Below are 17,690 nucleotides of genomic sequence, written 5' to 3'. Positions count from 1 at the left end.
TCCCTGGAAGCCGCGCCACCGCATCGCGCAAACCGTGGCAGGCCGCCACAAAGGAACCCTGCGTCTTTAAGACGTTCCGTACAGTACGAGGGAATGCACTTGCTGAATTACAGCTTTTTAATCAAATACATGTAACCATGTCACTTAAAGGGCTCGAGAGAAGGGATAATATATATAAAAAATACAACTAGAAGCGCACGATATTAAAACCAGCTGCTTTGTTATACCCCCACCACACTTAATCGGTTCTGAATGTTCAGAAGGAAGGGGGGGGCGAGTGGGAGAGAACACAGCCAAAACACCATATTTCTGTCCATCTTTTGGATCCTGCTAGGTCTGCTTTACATTTTTTTTTATGTGGGGGGGGGGGCGGGGAGAGCTCAGCAGGAACAGCCAAGCTAGGAGAAAGATGGACGGGGGGCCTCCGAGGCCCCCTTTGCAATCTGGAATGGTTACACTCTGTCTCTCTTCCCAGTGCCAGGACACCAGAGATCTCGGGTTCCCATTGCAGCTAAAGAAATAGCAAGGGTTTGGGGTTGGTGGGGGGGTGGGAGAGAGGATTGCAGAAATGCTGCAGATTAATAATGGGAGAGCAGGCAAACAGCCGCACCATAGCATATGCCCAGTCTACGAGGTGTCACTTAGGAGGGCCATGTGGTGGTGGCTTTTATAGCCGGAGCCTCCAAACGGCAGATATCGCCCCCATCGACTCCTCCTCTGCTTTGCTATATTAAAGGTTAAATGGTAACCACCATGCTTGTAAATTTCTGGGATTTCTAAGGGGGCAGGGATTGGTAGTACGCCCGCTCCCAGAGGCTGCCCATTTCGTCTTCCGAAAGATAAGAGACATTTTATGTTAAATGCATGACTGCATTTAACAAATCGGTGTGGTTTGGTGGTGGTGTTGTTGTTTAGTCGTGTCCGACTCTTCGTGACCCCCTGGACCAGAGCACGCCACGCACTCCTGTCTTCCACTGCCTCCCGCAGTTTGGTCAAACTCATTTTAGTAGCTTCGAGAACACTGTCCATCCATCTCGTCCTGTGTCGTCCCCTTCTCCTTGTGCCCTCCATCTTTCCCAACATCAGGGTCTTTTCCAGGGAGTCTTCTCATGAGGTGGCCAAAGCCTCAGCTTCAGGATCTGTCCTTCCAGTGAGCACTCAGGGCTGATTTCCTTAAGAATGTATAGGTTTGATCTTCTTGCAGTCCATGGGACTCTCCAGAGTCTCCTCCAGCACCATAATTCAAAAGCATCAATTCTTCAGCAATCAGCCTTCTTTATGGTCCAGCTCTCACTTCCATACATCACTACTGAGAAAACCATAGCTTTTACTATACGGTTTGGTAGGGTTACTTTCTTTTGCTCTTTTGACAGCAGCCACGGGTGGGGATGGGGGCAATCAGGATCGGGACCACAAGGGATAGGGGAGAATGGGGGGGTTAAACTTCTCCTTGCCCTGTGGGGTGAAAAATCACACACCCACTCCCAGAAGTTGCTCTTTGCTCTGGGAGAGAAACCGTCATTGCAAAGCCATGTTAAACTATTGTTTCTTAATCAGGGCAGGTAGCCACTTAAGAACATTAAGAAGCTGGATCAGGCTAATCAGGTCAAAGAATCATAGAATTGTAGAGTTGGAAGGGACCCCAGCGGTCATCTAGCCCAACCCCCTGCAATGCTGGAATCTCAGCTAAAGACTCCTTGACAGGTGGCCACCCAACCTCTGCTTAAAAGTCTACAATGAAGAGGAGTTTGCTACCTTCTGAAGGAGTTCATTCAATCTATAAATACACCCATCAGCCTGACGAAAACCAACATCTTGGACCAGGACATCGCCAGCACTCCAAGCATCAGCAATGGTGACCACCTGCTTGAGGTGGTCGATTACTTTGTCTTACCCAGTTTACCATAAACATGTATCCATCAATGCTGAGCTGGAGAAACATATTGGCAAGCCAGCTATGGCAGTGGTCCGCCTCTCCAAAAGGGTATGGCAGATTCTGATGCTAATGACCAATGTCAAGATGAAGGTCTACCAATAGACATACAATAGAATGCAGCCAATAGACATACAATAGAATGCAGCCAATAGACATACAATAGAATGCTTTTGAAATACGGTCTGAAGCTCAACATCAAAAAAACGAAGATCATGGCCACTGGTCCCATCACCTCCTGGCAAATAGAAGGGGAAGAAATGGAGGCAGTGAGAGATTTCATTTTTTTGGGCTCCATGATCACTGCAGATGGTGACAGCAGTCACGAAATTAAAAGACGCCTGCTCCTTGGGAGAAAGGCGATGGCAAATCTAGACAACATCTTAAAAAGTAGAGACATCACCTTACCAACAAAGGTCCGTATAGTTAAAGCCATGGTTTTCCCAGTAGTGATGTATGGAAGTGAGAGCTGGACCATAAAGAAGGCTGATCGCCGAAGAATTGATGCTTTTGAATTATGGTGCTGGAGGAGACTCTTGAGAGTCCCATGGACCGCAAGAAGATCAAACGCATCCATTCTTAAGGAAATCAGACCTGAGTGCTCACTGGAAGGACAGATCGTGAAGTTGAGGCTCCAATACTTTGGCCACCTCATGAGAAGAGAAGACTCCCTGGAAAAGACCCTGATGTTGGGAAAGATGGAGGGCACAAGGAGAAGGGGACGACAGAGGATGAGATGGTTGGATAGTGTTCTCGAAGCTACAAACATGAGCCTGACCAAACTGCGGGAGGCGGTGGAAGACAGGAGTGCCTGGCGTGCTCTGGTCCATGGGGTCACGAAGAGTCGGACACGACTAAACGACTAAACAACAAAGAATGCAGCCGTCTGATTGGTCCACAGGAGCCACCTAATCCAGCTCCAGTTGGAAGTGAATCTGCAACCTGATTGGCCTACAGGAGAATCCCGGAATTAGCCAATCACGTGGGGCCCATTGTGTATATAAGGTGTATAAAGCAGACATTCTGGGGGAACATCCATTCCTCCTCACCACTATGAGCTGAATAAAGAACATGAAATCCACTCTCAACTCCGAGTATATTTCAAGTTCCTTCTCCCCATTGTGGAAAGCAAGGGGAGGAAGGCTGCCCCCCCCCCCCAGTCCACCCCACACACTTTGCAGTGGGTACCAGTCATTTGGGAGCGACCTTCCCATCTCTGGGTGGTGACGACTGCAGCAAAGACAGGATACGACCTCCCCCATCCCACACCCCTTTTAAGTCCCCCAACAATGGCTTTCAAATTCAGCTCAGTGAAGTGGTTGCAGAGGAAGTAGGCAGCCCAGGGAGACTTTCAGATGTGGAACAAGGCGCCACTCCTCCTCATAGCGAACTCAGCTGGTGAGTGACGCCGGGGCTTGTAGCCAAAACATGGGCACTGGGAATCAAGAGGGGAGACTCAGCAGCCTGGCCAGGAGGCGGGCTCTGGAGTTTGCATAAGTGCAAAACAGAATAGAAACCAAGGGGACAACCCCTCCCCTCCCCTCCCCAAAAGACAACTTGGTGTGCATCCTCAGTAGCTGTGCAAAACAGAGTGGCAGTAGGAACAGAAAAATGGAGGAACGGGGATCACAGTGGAATACTGTTATGTACTGAGTTGAATAGGATCCAAAATGCAGCAGTCTGATTGGTCCTAGAACAATAGGACCCAGAATGCAGCAGTCTGACTGGTCCGCAGGAGCCACCCAATCCAGCTCCAGGTGGAAGTGAATCCGCAACCTGATTGGCCTACAGGAGAATCCCAGAATTAGCCAATCACGTGGGGCCCATTGTGTAAATAATGTATATAAAGCAGACATTTCGGGGAAACTTCCATTCCTCACTACTCTGAGTTGAATAAAGAACATGAAATCCACACTCGACTCTGAGTATATTTCAAATACCCTGGGTGTGTGTGTGTGTGTGTGTGTGGAAATGGCTGGCTGGAAACCAGAAAAGGAGGGTCTTGCTCCCCAAACTCTCATAACTATGGGCCTGGGTCAAGCTAGATCCGTGGTTAGGCAAAGAATCGTGGACATAGAGAGACAACAGGACTGTACAAGAGTCCCCGATTATAAAATCATAGAAAACGGGAGATACGTAGCCTCTCCAGCAGCATATCTCTATTTCCTCACACCCAGAAACGCAAGAAAGGGTTTTTACTCTAGCTAGAAGTTTGGCCTTGCCCTCGCCCGTTCTGGAAGGCTCCTATAGGGGGAATAGAAAGCCTCAAACATATATTTTTAGATGTCCTTTTTATTTTGAGATTCGTAGAGACACCACTTATCCTTTGCTGAAGAGGCTTGCTGATCTTTCAGACAAGTCTAAACTGAATTCTCTCCTCTTAGGGAATGATCATAAGACAACCTGGCTGGTAGCCAGATTCTGTGCCCAGATTTGTAGGCACAGATCATCCTCTAGAATAAAATAGCTTACTAGGGAAATGCTGAAGTTGCCCTTTGGGGCGCCTCAGGGTCAATTTTTTATGGTAGCCGAAATCTCAGTTGTACGGGTGTATGTATATATATCTCAATTTTAAATCATTAGCTATTGCTGCAATCTGCTCCGATTGTATACCATATTTTTCGCTCTATAAGACGCACCAGACCACAAGACGCACCTAGTTTTTGGAGGAGGAAAACAAGAAAAAAACTATTCTGAATCTCAGAAGCCAGAACAGCAAGAGGGATCACTGCGCAGTGAAAGCAGCAATCCCTCTTGCTGTTCTGGCTTCTGGGACAGCTGAACAACCTGCATTTGCTCCAAAAGACGCACACACATTTCCCCTTACTTTTTAGGAGGGAAAAAGTGAGTCTTATAGAGCAAACAATACAGTATTTTATCTTTACGAACACCGTTTTTATTGTGTTATGTTATGTGAGCTGGTCTTTGACCGTAATAAATTATCTACCTATCTAAGGAGGGAGAATACGCTGCAACATTTTGTTGCAGACCCCCCCTCGCGCTGAATCTGTTTCCAAACCACCCTGTCCTGTGGAGTGGGGCCAAGCAACGTCACTCCCGTAGAACCCTGAAACACATGCTAGATGCTTTCATAGAAGCGGGGCTTGGAATACGATGGGTTCCACATAAATGTTTCATCATTGTAATAATGCTAATGAATGAGTGTGGCGAGGCTGCATTCCCTTCGTGTCTTTATTAAGAATGCCTGCAGCTCGTAAGAGCCATGGAGAGACTGAGCGAGCCGCATCCAGGGGGGTCCGAAGGATGCCTCCCCCCGTCTCCCGCTTTGAAGCTTTGACGTATAGCCCTCCCCGTAGCAAACGTGAGCTTCTCACATTTGCCACCCCACGTCTCAGTGGCCTGAGAAGGGATGTTGGAATATGAAGGACAAAGTCCTTGGGGTAGACCATGGGTAGGCAAAATAAGGCCTGGGGGCCGGATCCGGCCCAATCGCCTTCTCAATCTGGCCCGCAGACGGTCCGGGAATCAGCGTGTTTTTACATGAGTAGAAGTACTGTTTTTGGGGGACAGGAGGCGGGCAGATGTGGAGGACTCCCTGGTCCTGAATGGGGTAACTGTGCCCCTGAAGGACCAGGTGCGCAGACTGGGAGTCATTTTGGACTCACAGCTGTCCATGGAGGCGCAGGTCAATTCTGTGTCCAGGGCAGCTGTTTATCAGCTCCATCTGGTACGCAGGCTGAGACCCTACCTGCCCAAAGACTGTCTTGCCAGAGTGGTGCATGCTCTAGTTATCTCTCGCTTGGACTACTGCAATGCGCTCTACGTGGGGCTACCTTTGAAGGTGACCCGGAAACTGCAATTAACCCAGAGTGTGGCAGCTAGACTGGTGACTGGGAGCGACCGCCGAGACCACACAACACCGGTCTTGAAAGACCTACATTGGCTCCCAGTACGTTTCCGAGCACAATTCAAAGTGTTGGTGCTGACCTTTAAAGCCCTAAACGGCCTAGGTCCTGTATACCTGAAGGAGCGTCTCCACTCCCATTGTTCAGCCCAGCCACTGAGGTCCAGTGCCGAGGGCCTTCTGGCGCTTCCCTCGCTATGAGAAGCCAAGTTACAGGGAACCAGGCAGAGGGCCGTCTCGGTAGTGGCACCCGCCCTGTGGAACTCCCTTCCACCAGATGTCAAAGAGAAAAACAACTACCTGACTTTTAGACGACATCTGAAGGCAGCCCTGTTTAGGGAAGCTTTTAACATTTGATGCATTACTGTATTTTAATATTGTGCTGGAAGCTGCCCAGAGTGGCTGGGGAAACCCAGCCAGATAGGCGGGGTATAAATAATAAATTATTATTATTATTATTATTATTATTATTATTATTATTATTATTAAGCTTCCCTGCCTTTGCACCCACTTCTTTCTCCCCACACACCTGTCACATACAGCTCACCCCTAAACTCCCCGCGTGGCAGGTGCGTCCCCTTCTCTACCCTCCCACCCCCCTCCTTACTTTCACACAAACACACACGCACACAAAATTTGTAGAGGAAGCAGTTTGCAGTGGGGCAGCCCAGTGAACAAAAATGGGGCTGCCACGTCCGGGTGGCTGCATGGAATTAGTCTGGGGACCTCAGGTTCTCCCCCACTATCAGAGTCAAGGATCACTGAGTTGTAAGGGATGTCAAGAGGTTCTCCAGCCAGCCCCAATCTCAGCAGTAACAGCAGCAAAAGAAGAAGAACCTGATGCTATTCTAGGCTGTATCAACAGAAGATCAAGGGAAGTAATAGTCCCACTTTAACCTAGACAGCATCTTAAAAAGCAGAGACATCATCTTGACAACAAAGGTCCATATAGTCAAAGCTATGGTTTTCCCAGTAGTGATGTATGGAAATGAGAGTTGGACCATCAAGAAGGCTGATCGCCGAAGAATTGATGCTTTTGAATTATGGTGCTGGAGGAGACTCTTGAGAGTCCCATGGACTGCAAGAAGATCCAACCTCTCCATTCTGGAGGAAATCAGCCCTGAGTGCTCACTGGAAGGACAGATCCTGAAGCTGAGGCTCCAATACTTTGGCCACCTCATGAGAAGAGAAGACTCCCTGGAAAAGACCCTGATGTTGGGAAATATCACATCACACAAGGAGAAGGGGATGACAGAGGACGAGATGGTTGGACAGTGTTCTTGAAGCTACCAGCATGAGTTTGACCAAACTGTGGGAGGCAGTGGAAGACAGGAGTGCCTGACATGCTCTGGTCCATGGAGTCACGAAGAGTCGGACACGACTAAACAATGAAACAACAAACCTGCATTGGCCAGACCACACCTGGAATACTGTGTCCAATTCTGGGCACCACAATTTAAGAAGGGTGTTGATAATCTGCAGAGGAGGGAAACCAAGATGATCATGGGTCTGGAAACCAAGCCTTATGAGGAATGGTTGAAGGAGCTTGGTATGTTTCATCTGGAGAAGAAGAGACTGAGAGGAGATATGATAGCCATCTTCAGATATCTCAAGGGCTGTCGGATGGAAGATGGAGAAAGCTTGTTTCCCCCTGCTCTGGAGGGTAGGACTCGAACCCATGGCTTCAAATTACAAGAAAGGAGATTCCAACGAAACACCAGGAAGAACTTTTTGACAGTCAGAGCTGTTTGACAGCGGAAAGGACTCCCTCGGGAGGTTGCAGAATCTCCTTCATTGGAGGTTTTAAGCAGAGGTTGGGTGGCCATTTGTCAGGGGTGCTTTAGCTGAGATTCCTGCATTGTAGGGGGCTGGACTAGATGACCCTTGGGGTCCCTTCCAACTCTACAATTCTACGATTCTCAGAGTGGACCCCATGTCTGGCAACTGAGCAGATGCCAGGCCACGTCTGGTGTGGGCCTGTAGTGGCCCGGCGCGCACAGCTGTTGCACAGCTAAACGGGGTAATGAATGTTTGTTTTTAATTGCCTTGTGCGTCGATGGTGCTATTGAAATGATTAATAATAGCAGAGGCCCAACTGCGAGAGCCTCAACTTCTGGCACATGTGTCATCATTTCCTTGTTCTTCCAGCCTTGGATCACACCCTTTTCTGTCTACACACATGCGTCTTGGCCCAGGACCTCCAAGTTCCTATCACTTCCCCCCTCCGGCTGGCGTTTGCCAAGACTCTTGAGTTGTGCGGTTATTGTGTAACGTGGACAAACATTTGCGACGAGTGAGGCCGGGACCACCAGATATGTCAAAACACTTCACATTTATTTGCTGCATACCATACGTCCGAGCACCTTGCATGCCAAAGGCCGATCCCTTCCCTCCGACGGCCGTGACGCCTCTGCGATGAGTATCTCCTGCGTCCGCATAGCACAAAATTGGTTTTCTTTTTTAATTTAATGAAAGGGGGATATTTCGAAAGCGCAAAAACGCACACACAAACAACGGGTGGAAAATGTACATGTGTTCCATATGGGAGGTTTGGCCAGTGGACAGCAGCCAAAGTGAGAAAGAGAGGGGGGGGTTATTATTTTTTTTAAGCCACGTTCCTCAAAATTGTTGGCTGGATCTCTTCCCAGAATGGTCCCATTGTAGCCTCGACCAGCTTCCCTTGATAGGTTTCAGGCAGTCGGCAAGGTTTTGGCTCCAGCAGGAACACAAACCTTTGCCAGGGTTTACCCCCACAGCGCTCAAAGAAGAGAAGGTCATGTTGCCCCAGCCAGATCCCACATCCTCTCACGATCACCACCAGGAGCGATGTGCCTAGGGCAAGGGGGGAGACACAGACCCTCCAGGTGTTCCTCTTTTCCAGGGACAGTCCCGGATTTACGGAAGCCGTCCCAGTTTCTGTTTTGCTCCCAGAATGTCCTAGGATTTCCCTATTTTCACTGGAGAAATGTTGGAGGGTATGGAGTTATGTGACCTCTGAGTCAAGGAAATAAGAAACTGTGCAACCTCTAGAGGACAACTGAAAGCAGCCCCGTATTGTTGTTGTTTAGTTGTGTCCAACTCTTCGTGACCCCACGGACCAGAGCACACCAGGCACTCCTGTCTTCCACTGCCTCCCGCAGTTTGGTCCCGCCCCTTGCTGTGGCGAAGGGGCTTGAATAACTCAGAGAAGCTATGAGCTATGCCGTGCAGGGCCACCCAAGATGGACAGGTCATAGTGGAGAGTTTTGACCAAACGTGATCCACCTGGAGCAGGAACCGGCAAGCCACTCCAGTATCTCTGCCAAGAAAACTCCATGGACAAAGACAACAGCCCCGTATAGGAAAGTTGTTTTTTTTAAGTTTAATGTTTTATTATGTTTTTGTATATGTTGGAAGCTGCCCAGAGTGGCTGCGGCAACCCAGTCAGATGGGTGGGGTTTAAATAAGAAAATGATGATGATGATGATGGAATAGGACGCCCCTATTTTCATCGGAGAAATGTTGGAGGGGATGGAGACATTGACCCTCAAAAGCACACTGCAAAATACCAGGGGGACTTGACTCAATTTAATATTTGCATGTTACTATTCCTTCTTAAAAATGATATTATTTATTTTTGATGGTTTTGAGTGACACTCATCTATATAATTTGGAAAGTGGTTTGTCTGTCTGTCTGTCCTCTATGAGTTCAGATGCCTCTCAAGATATTGTTGCCAATAAATTGGCATGAGGGTTCCAGGGGTGAGGTTAGGGGTCTTACAGTAGTTGTTAATTATAACAGATCTAATTGACACAGAAATGAAAAATGCACGTGTATTGATGACGGTTTAAAATGCAAAATGGCAAACTGTGTATTGCTAACAATGGGGGGTTTTCACAGGAGTTTAAGCTCCTAAATGAGTTAATGATTACCTGATGATTGTTTTCTGTTACTCTCAACTGTTGTAACCTTAGATCAGGTGGGAAAGGTAAAGTTAAAGGGACCCCTGACCATTAGGTCCAGTCGTGACCGACTCTGGGGTTGCGGCGCTCATCTCGCTTTACTAGCCGAGGGAGCCGGCGTACAGCTTCCGGCTCATGTGGCCAGCATGACTAAGCCGCTTCTGGAGAACCAGAGCAGCGCACGGAAACACCGTTTACCTTCCCACCGGAGCGGTACCTATTTATCTACTTGCACTTTGACGTGCTTTCAAACTGCTAGGTTGGCAGGAGCAGGGACCGAGCAACGGGAGCTCACCCCGCCGCGCAGATTCGAACCGCCGACCTTCTGATCGGCAAGTCCTAGGCTCTGTGGTTTAACCCACAGCGCCACCCGCGTCCTTAAAACTTTGAATGATACTTTTATGGGCCTGAACAACGATTTCTTCCTAAAGGAGTCCGTTCTTATGCATCCGGTTTCTTCAAACTGCACAATATTAATATCTGCAATAGTGGCCAACCAGATGCCTGGGGGAACCTGCAAGCGGAATTTGAGCTCAAGAGCCACTCTCCCATCCTGCACTTTGCGCAAAGAAGCATTACTGCCTCCCATCATAAAAGCAAAACATAGCCATCCAGGCAAGCAGCCACTGGCAGCCTTTTCTAGGGATGTAGCCAAGCTGCTGAATGTGGGCGTGAAGGAAGCCCTAAAGGACGAGGAATGGAACTGCCTCTTCCTCCACGATGTTGACCTCATTCCTGAGAACGACCACAGTCTCTACATCTGCAGCCCGTGGAGTCCCAAGCACGTCTCTGTCGCCATGAACACGTTTGGCTACAACCTCTCATATTTGCAATACTTTGGCGGTGTGTCGGCCCTTACCCCGGACCAGTACCTAAAGATCAACGGCTTCCCCAATGTGTACTGGGGCTGGGGAGGTGAGGACGACGACATCGCCACTAGGGTGCGCCTGGTCGGCATGAAGATCTCATGGCCTCCTGTCTCTGTTGGCCACTACAAGATGGTGAAGCATAAGGGAGATAAAGACAACAAGGAGAATCCACACAGGTTTGACCTGCTGATCAGGACGCATCGGGGTGTAGCGTGGGGAGAGCCAGGGGGGCCATAGTCCTGGTTACATAATTTTGAGGGAGTGCAAGCTAGGTGCCCCCATGCAGAGATCTCTGCCCTGCCCACCACCAGGGGTCTCTGGGCCCTGGAGCCAGGCTGGCCTTGCCACTGCGCCACCAGCCCCCTCCCTGAATGGCCACCTGGCCAGCACTGGGGGGATGTGCCTGCAAAGGGCTGCATCAGCTGGCCCAATCCAAAGAAAGGTCAAAGCACCACCACCTGAAATTAGGTGGGGAGGGTGGGTGTTCGACAGCGCGAAGCAAGTGCCCCCAATTACGTCGCGCTGCCGCTTTTATAGGCCCTGGGAATCATGCAATCCGTCCTGATTGACCCAAAAAGACTGGCGCGATCCCAGGGCCCAACTGTTAAGGCTTGGGCCGCGCCCAGAAACAACTCACCCTGCGGGGGTGCCTTAGGGGCCCGCGCGCAACCAGAACCCTAATTAAGGAGGATCCAATTTATCTATTGGGACGCGGGTGGCGCTGTGTGTTAAACCACAGAGCCTAGGACTTGCCGATCAGAAGGTCGGCAGTTTGAATGCCAGCGACGGGGTGAGCTCCTGTTGCTCGGTCCCTGCTCCTGCCCACCTAGCAGTTCGAAAGCACATCAAAGTGCAAGTAGATAAATAGGTACCACTTTGGTGGGAAGGTAAATGGCGTTTCCATGCCCTGCTCTGGTTCGCCAGAAGCAGCTTAGTCATGCTGACCACATGACCCGGAAGCTGTACGCCGGCTCCCTCGGCCAGTAAAGCGAGATGAGCGCCACAACCCCAGAGTCGTCCGCGACTGGACCTAATGGTCAGGGGTCCCTTTACCTTTACATTTATCTACCCTGCACCTCCTGACGTTCAGTTTCACAAGTTCTAGTGTTGATGAGAGAGAGGGAGAAAAACTTTCCTGCATTTGGAGAGATACTTTCGGAGCTCTTCACAATCTCTCTTTGTTTTAACAACAATTTAGAATCATCATGCAATTAGCAATCAAAAAACAAACAAAACACAAACCAGCCACCTCTTAGATGCATTTTGATGTCACGGTGCGGGCACTAAGCTGGCAAGACAGGTTGAGCCAGGTGCCATTGGCAAGCCGAAGCTTTTTGCGTGGCGAGTTCCCGACCCCCCCAGTGGAAATAATGACACATGACACAATTATTAAGTTTAATGGGCTAAATAAGGCCACAACTTTATTGGTTACAGGTGATGAGCGGTATTGGCTTAGGCATTGGTCCTAACTGACTATATCCAGCTTCAGCCTGTCCGCTTGAAGTCCGGGAAGGGTTAACCACCAGTAGGGGGAGTCCTGCTGATGCACAGCAACTAAGAACTCCCCCGGGGTCACCGCTCGGGGGCGTGCCTTAAGCCCTCACCTCCTTAGGCTTCGGACAGGGCCACGCCCCCTGGAATCCTTTAATGGCCTACCCTTTATGCGGTGGGTAGCCCAATATGCGGTGCAGTTGATGGCGCTTCCTCCCCTCTTCCATTTACAGAACAATACCAATGCCTAACCGCCAATACCAAGAAAGCTGTGACGATGTAGGCGAAAACCAAGTGGCTGGTGCCAATTTGCCAACTGGAAAAATTCCTACCAGGACCCTCAACGGCGACCCACCAAGGTCCATAGCAAGGTCAAGGAACGACAACCTTATAGGGCGGGAGGGTGGGAAAAGCAGGAACAACTGGCTGGCGGCAAAGAGGGAGATCCCCAGCCGTGTCCTGCCTTTATAGGTCAGGCCACGCCCCCGAGCCAGCCAGGGGGTGACATGGCCAGGAATCCCCCCCATCGTGTGGGGCTGGCCTCTGCCACACACATGGAGGGGCTGTGAAGCCTGCAACCCCACCTCCTCTTTAGGCAGCAGTGGCTTTGCAGCCTCAGCTGATACCACCATGCTCTCACCTACAGCCATTGTGCAGGTTCAATGAAACTTCCCTGGCCGTCTGGAGAGACAAGCAGGCAGGCAGGCACCCTCAGTCTCAGCAGACCCCATTAAAATCACCGCAGCTCCTCAAGGAATCTAGCCCATGTGCACGCATGGATGTGCGTGCGTGCATTTTATTTTCAGACCCAGCAAAGTAGCTGGGAGGTCCCCATCAATACCGGAGTGTGCATTTCATGGAAAACCTTCCCTGCCAGATGCCAGAGTAATGGGCCTATAATAGACGAGAGGACAGGGAGGAGAAGGGGGTCTTCTGGTTGCAGTGGACTAATGAAAGCCCTGTCCTTTCCAAGAATCCACCAGGTAAAAGATGGAGAGACCAGCACTGATTTGTTCCTACGGAAAGAGCAGACGATGTGGCATTTCCACAACTAAGGTGCCTGAACTAAGGATGGATTGATTGGTAAATTTCATTTTCTCTCATTGTCTCAATTTTCCAACCTTTCGTTCAATTCTCCACATTTTTATTTGACTTTGCAATATTGCTTTAAATATTCACTAGCCTTTTAATTTCTCATAATATATGCATTTTTCACATTTTTGTATGCAGTTTTTCCAGATTTGCAAATATATGCAAAGCTCTTTCCCCTGATATAATGCATTTTTGTATCCCCTCCCCCAATACATGCATTTTTAAAATCAAGCCTTTACCCTACTATAAGCATTTTTGGACGCTCTTCTTCAGGAGTCAGCAACCTAAGGCCCATGGGCCACAAGCGGCCCATGGGGGGCATTTAACCAGCCCATGGACCCCCACCACCCACTTGGGGACCCCCGCTGCCTGCTAGGTCAGCTCCCGTGTGCCGTGCTAAACCAGCATGGAGCAGAGCGGGGACTGCCTTCCACTACGCTGGCCGGCTTCCCACAGGCTGGTGAAGAGGAATGGGTGTTTCTCAATCCTGCTGTGACAAGCTTTCCTCTCCCCTGGTCTCTCAGAACCAGGAGAGGCATGAAGAGGGTGTAGGAGATGTTAGTGTCACACAGGCGTAGTCTCAGATTCGTTGGGGGAAACCCTGGGCAAGGAGGGGACTTGGCAGAGACCTTCAATCTCAGCAACTGCTTCACACAGGCAAGACCTGCTGAAGAAGTGTTGCTGCTCTCATTAGGCGCGACACTCCTGTGCCGATCTCGTTTTTGCCAATGAAAAGTTAACTCCGACTTGCTCGGAGTGATCTACTGCTGACACGCTCCTCTCAACAGGGCCATTTCACCCAGATGACACTGACCTGGCCCACACCTGAAGCCAAGACACGGTAGCAAAGGGACATGCACTGAAATGCACTCCTGGTTGCACCTTGGCAAGCAAGGTTGACAGCAAGCCCTGCTGGAACTGGCTCCCCTCACACCATCATGAAGCTGACCTCTGCCGAAAGCAGGGCTTGCTGTAAGCGCAGATCAGTTGACCAGTGCTTCTGGCTGAGCCTCTCAGGGATCGGCTGCGGTTTGGAATTCCCGGGCGGAAGCGCGATGGTGCAACCAATCCCTCTCCAAATCAGGGCTTGCTGGGTTTTTTTTTGTGTTTTTTTTAAAATAATATTTATTAAAAGTTTAAAGATTACAAAAAAAGAAAAAAGAGTAAACATCAAAAAGATTCAAAAAAACACGCACAAAAAAGGGGGGGAAAGGTACATAAAAACCAATACAACAATACAACAACAAAAAGAAAACACTGATCCCATATTGCATATCTTTATCTTTCATTTGCTTGTTTCATTGACCTCCTCACACCTCCCTTTTTGCATTCTAGTTTAATTAGTTATTTCAGCAAATTCTTTCCATCTTTCTCAATTTTTATTGAATAATTTATCTTAACAGTCTAACCTATTAATTAACTCAGCAGATCCTTTCCATCTTTCACCATATTCTGTTATTCAATTTGCCTTAATTTATTTAACCTTGATCACTGCAGATGGTGACAGCAGCCACGAAATTAAAAGACGCCTGCTTCTTGGGAGAAGGGCAATGACAGGCCTAGACAGCATCTTGAGAAGTAGAGACGTCACCTTGCCAACAAAGGTCCGCATAGTTAAAGCCATGGTTTTCCCAGTAGTGATGTATGGAAGTGAGAGCTGGACCATAAAGAAGGCTGATCGCCGAAGAATTGATGCTTTTGAATTATGGTGCTGGAGGAGACTCTTGAGAGTCCCATGGACTGCAAGAAGATCAAACGCATCCATTCTTAAGGAAATCAGCCCTGAGTGCTCACTGGAAGGACAGATTGTGAAGCTGAGGCTCCAGTACTTTGGCCACCTCATGAGAAGAGAAGACTCCCTGGAGAAGACACTGATGCTGGGAAAGATGGAGGGCACAAGGAGAAGGGGGTGACAGAGGACGAGATGGTTGGATAGTGTTTTCGAGATTACCAGCATGAGTTTGACCAAACTGCGGGAGGTAGTGGAGGACAGAGGTGCCTGGCGTGCTCTGGTCCATGGGGTCACGAAGAGTTGGACACGACTAAACGACTAAACAACAACATTTAACCTTGTCTTACCATAAATTACCTTAAAGCTTAAGACTTAATACTTATTTATACATAACTCCTTATATCATTTCTACTAAAGCCAGATAGTTTCATTCCGACATTTTCCCTAATATTCATTAATTTTACACTAATTCCCAAAATAAAAAATTTTCTTTATAAACTTTCTTCCAATCTTCATCCAACGTCTCTTCCCTGGTCTCGGGTTATATCAGTCCTTACTGTCCATAGGGCTTGCTGGGTTTTTGCTAAGCCACTGTGCCAGCCCATTGGGTGAAAAGCGCAGTGTCAGAGGTGCTTTGAAAGCGGGCATGAAGAGATGAAGCCAGGCAGATGCGGTCATCGTTTACGGAGAAAAGATAGCTCACCTTTTTGGATGCTCTTGCAAAGGCTTTCTAGGTTGTCAACAAGGAAGTTCTGAGAAGAACCAGATGCCCTTTCAGCCAAATAGATTTCCATCCATCCACTCTTTTTAAGCCTGCACCTTAGCCATCCCCTGAAACAGTTGACAGAACGGATCTGTGCTTTTTTTTTTTAAAAAAAGGTACCTGTCAAATACCTTCTCCATCTTTCCGCAGTAACGACCTGTTAAGAGCTGAATGCAGTCATACTGCCTGCATTAGCCCATCAGGTGCTCCGCTTCAGAGTACTCAAGTCATAAAACCAGGAGAGATTTTGTCCCATAACAGCTGCAGGTAGGACCGTAATGGCAGTTAAATCGCCCGCAAACTACTCTGCCCCATCCCTTTCCACACGTCCCCTCTTTGCACCTGATCACCACTCAAGAGTTATTACAGAAAACAATAACAATAATAATACCAAAAAAGGCAGGACTGTTCCCAGAATCCAGGCACTGTCATAAAATGGGTTTTCCCGCTTAACAGTCCCTCCTCCACACCTGCCTGCCTGCTTTCTCCCTCCCTCCATCTATTTCCAGAAGAGACCCCCCTCTCTTTCCAGCTGCCAACTTATCAGTGGGAGAAGTCTTCACCTGCCCCATGCTTTGATAGGCAGGAACCCAGTACTTTTCCGAGCTCAATTCAAAGTGTTGGTGCTGACCTTTAAAGCTCTAAACAGCCTTGGCCCACTATACCTGAAGGAGCGTCTCCACCCCCATCGTTCTGCCCGGACACTGAGGTCCAACTCCGAGGGCCTTCTGGTGGTTCCCTCCCTGCGAGAAGTGAGGTTGCAGTGAACCAGGCAGAGGGCCTTCTCAGTGGTGACACCCGCCCTGTGGAATGCCCTCCCAGCAGATGTCAAGGAAACAAACAACTATCTGACTTTTAGAAGACATCTGAAGGCAAACCTGTTTGGGGAAGTTTTTAATATTTGATGTTTTATCGTATTTTTAATATTCTGTTGGGAGCCACCCAGAGTGGCTGGGGAAACCCAGCCGGATGGGTGGGGTATAAATAAAGGTAAAGGGACCCCTGACCATTAGGTCCAGTCGCGGACGACTCTGGGGTTCCGGCGCTCATCTCGCTTTATTGGCCAAGGGAGCCGGCGTACAGCTTCCAGGTCATGTGGCCAGCATGACTAAGCCGCTTCTGGTGAAACCAGAGCAGCACATGGAACCGCCGTTTACCTTCCCGCCAGAGCGGTACCAATTTATCTACTTGCACTTTGACGTGCTTTTGAACTGCTAGGTTGGCAGGAGCTGGGACCGTGCAACGGGAGCTCACCCCATCGCGGGGATTTGAACTGCCGACCTTCTGATCGGAAAGCCCTAGGCTCTGTGATTTAGACCACAGCACCACCTGCGTCCCGGGGTATAAATAATAACCCATTAAACTCAACTATTAACCTGCCGATTCAGACCAGAGGTGGATTGGGGGGGGGTGACCGCTTTGATCACACTGGGTGCAGAGCCTTAGAGGCGCCATAGGGGGCGCCACAACTATGATGCAGAATGGGAAGTGAGAGGTGTGGGAATGCATTAAATTTTGGTTTTAAGCAGAGGTGCCGCTGAAATTTGAGACCCCAAGGTATACCACTGATTCTGACAGATCAAGCCACCTAGAGAAGGTTTTATCTCTAAGGGTGTAGGGATGGGTGAATTCCATTCACATTTAATAGAGAACCGATCCAACTTGCACCTTCCAAAACAACATGAGAACCAAAACACAGGTCAGTTTCAGAATTTGCATTTCTTCAAATTTTGCAATGCAGTTCTCCGGCCAAGTAACGTGCAAAAAAATCCATCTGTTTAGTGTGCATAAAACTGGAGATATGGGTGAAAAGAACATAGAAGAATGCATTGCATTAGGGGGAAATGCTTGCAAAAATGTGAAGGTTAATCAAAACTGCATATAAAAAATGGGTTTATTTGGAGAAATTTGCACCAAAATCCTGGTGAGTTTTCACAATGATTTTTTTAAAACAAACATGAAACTGCTGCAAAACACGGAAAACCGAATTTAACCCTGGGAAA

General features: G+C 48.8%; 1 pseudogene; it reads left to right on the top strand.

Moving 5' to 3' along the window:
• Window positions 1-10,240: 10,240 nt before the first annotated feature.
• LOC144327884 (beta-1,4-galactosyltransferase 3 pseudogene) lies at window positions 10,241-10,846 on the top strand (annotated as a pseudogene).
• Window positions 10,847-17,690: the final 6,844 nt, after the last annotated feature.

This window comes from Podarcis muralis, chromosome 5 (genome assembly GCF_964188315.1).
Source record: "Podarcis muralis chromosome 5, rPodMur119.hap1.1, whole genome shotgun sequence".
NCBI classification, from domain to species: domain Eukaryota; kingdom Metazoa; phylum Chordata; class Lepidosauria; order Squamata; family Lacertidae; genus Podarcis; species Podarcis muralis.
The sequence above is the reverse complement of the archived record's forward strand: the minus strand, read 5'-3'. Positions and strand labels throughout refer to the sequence as shown.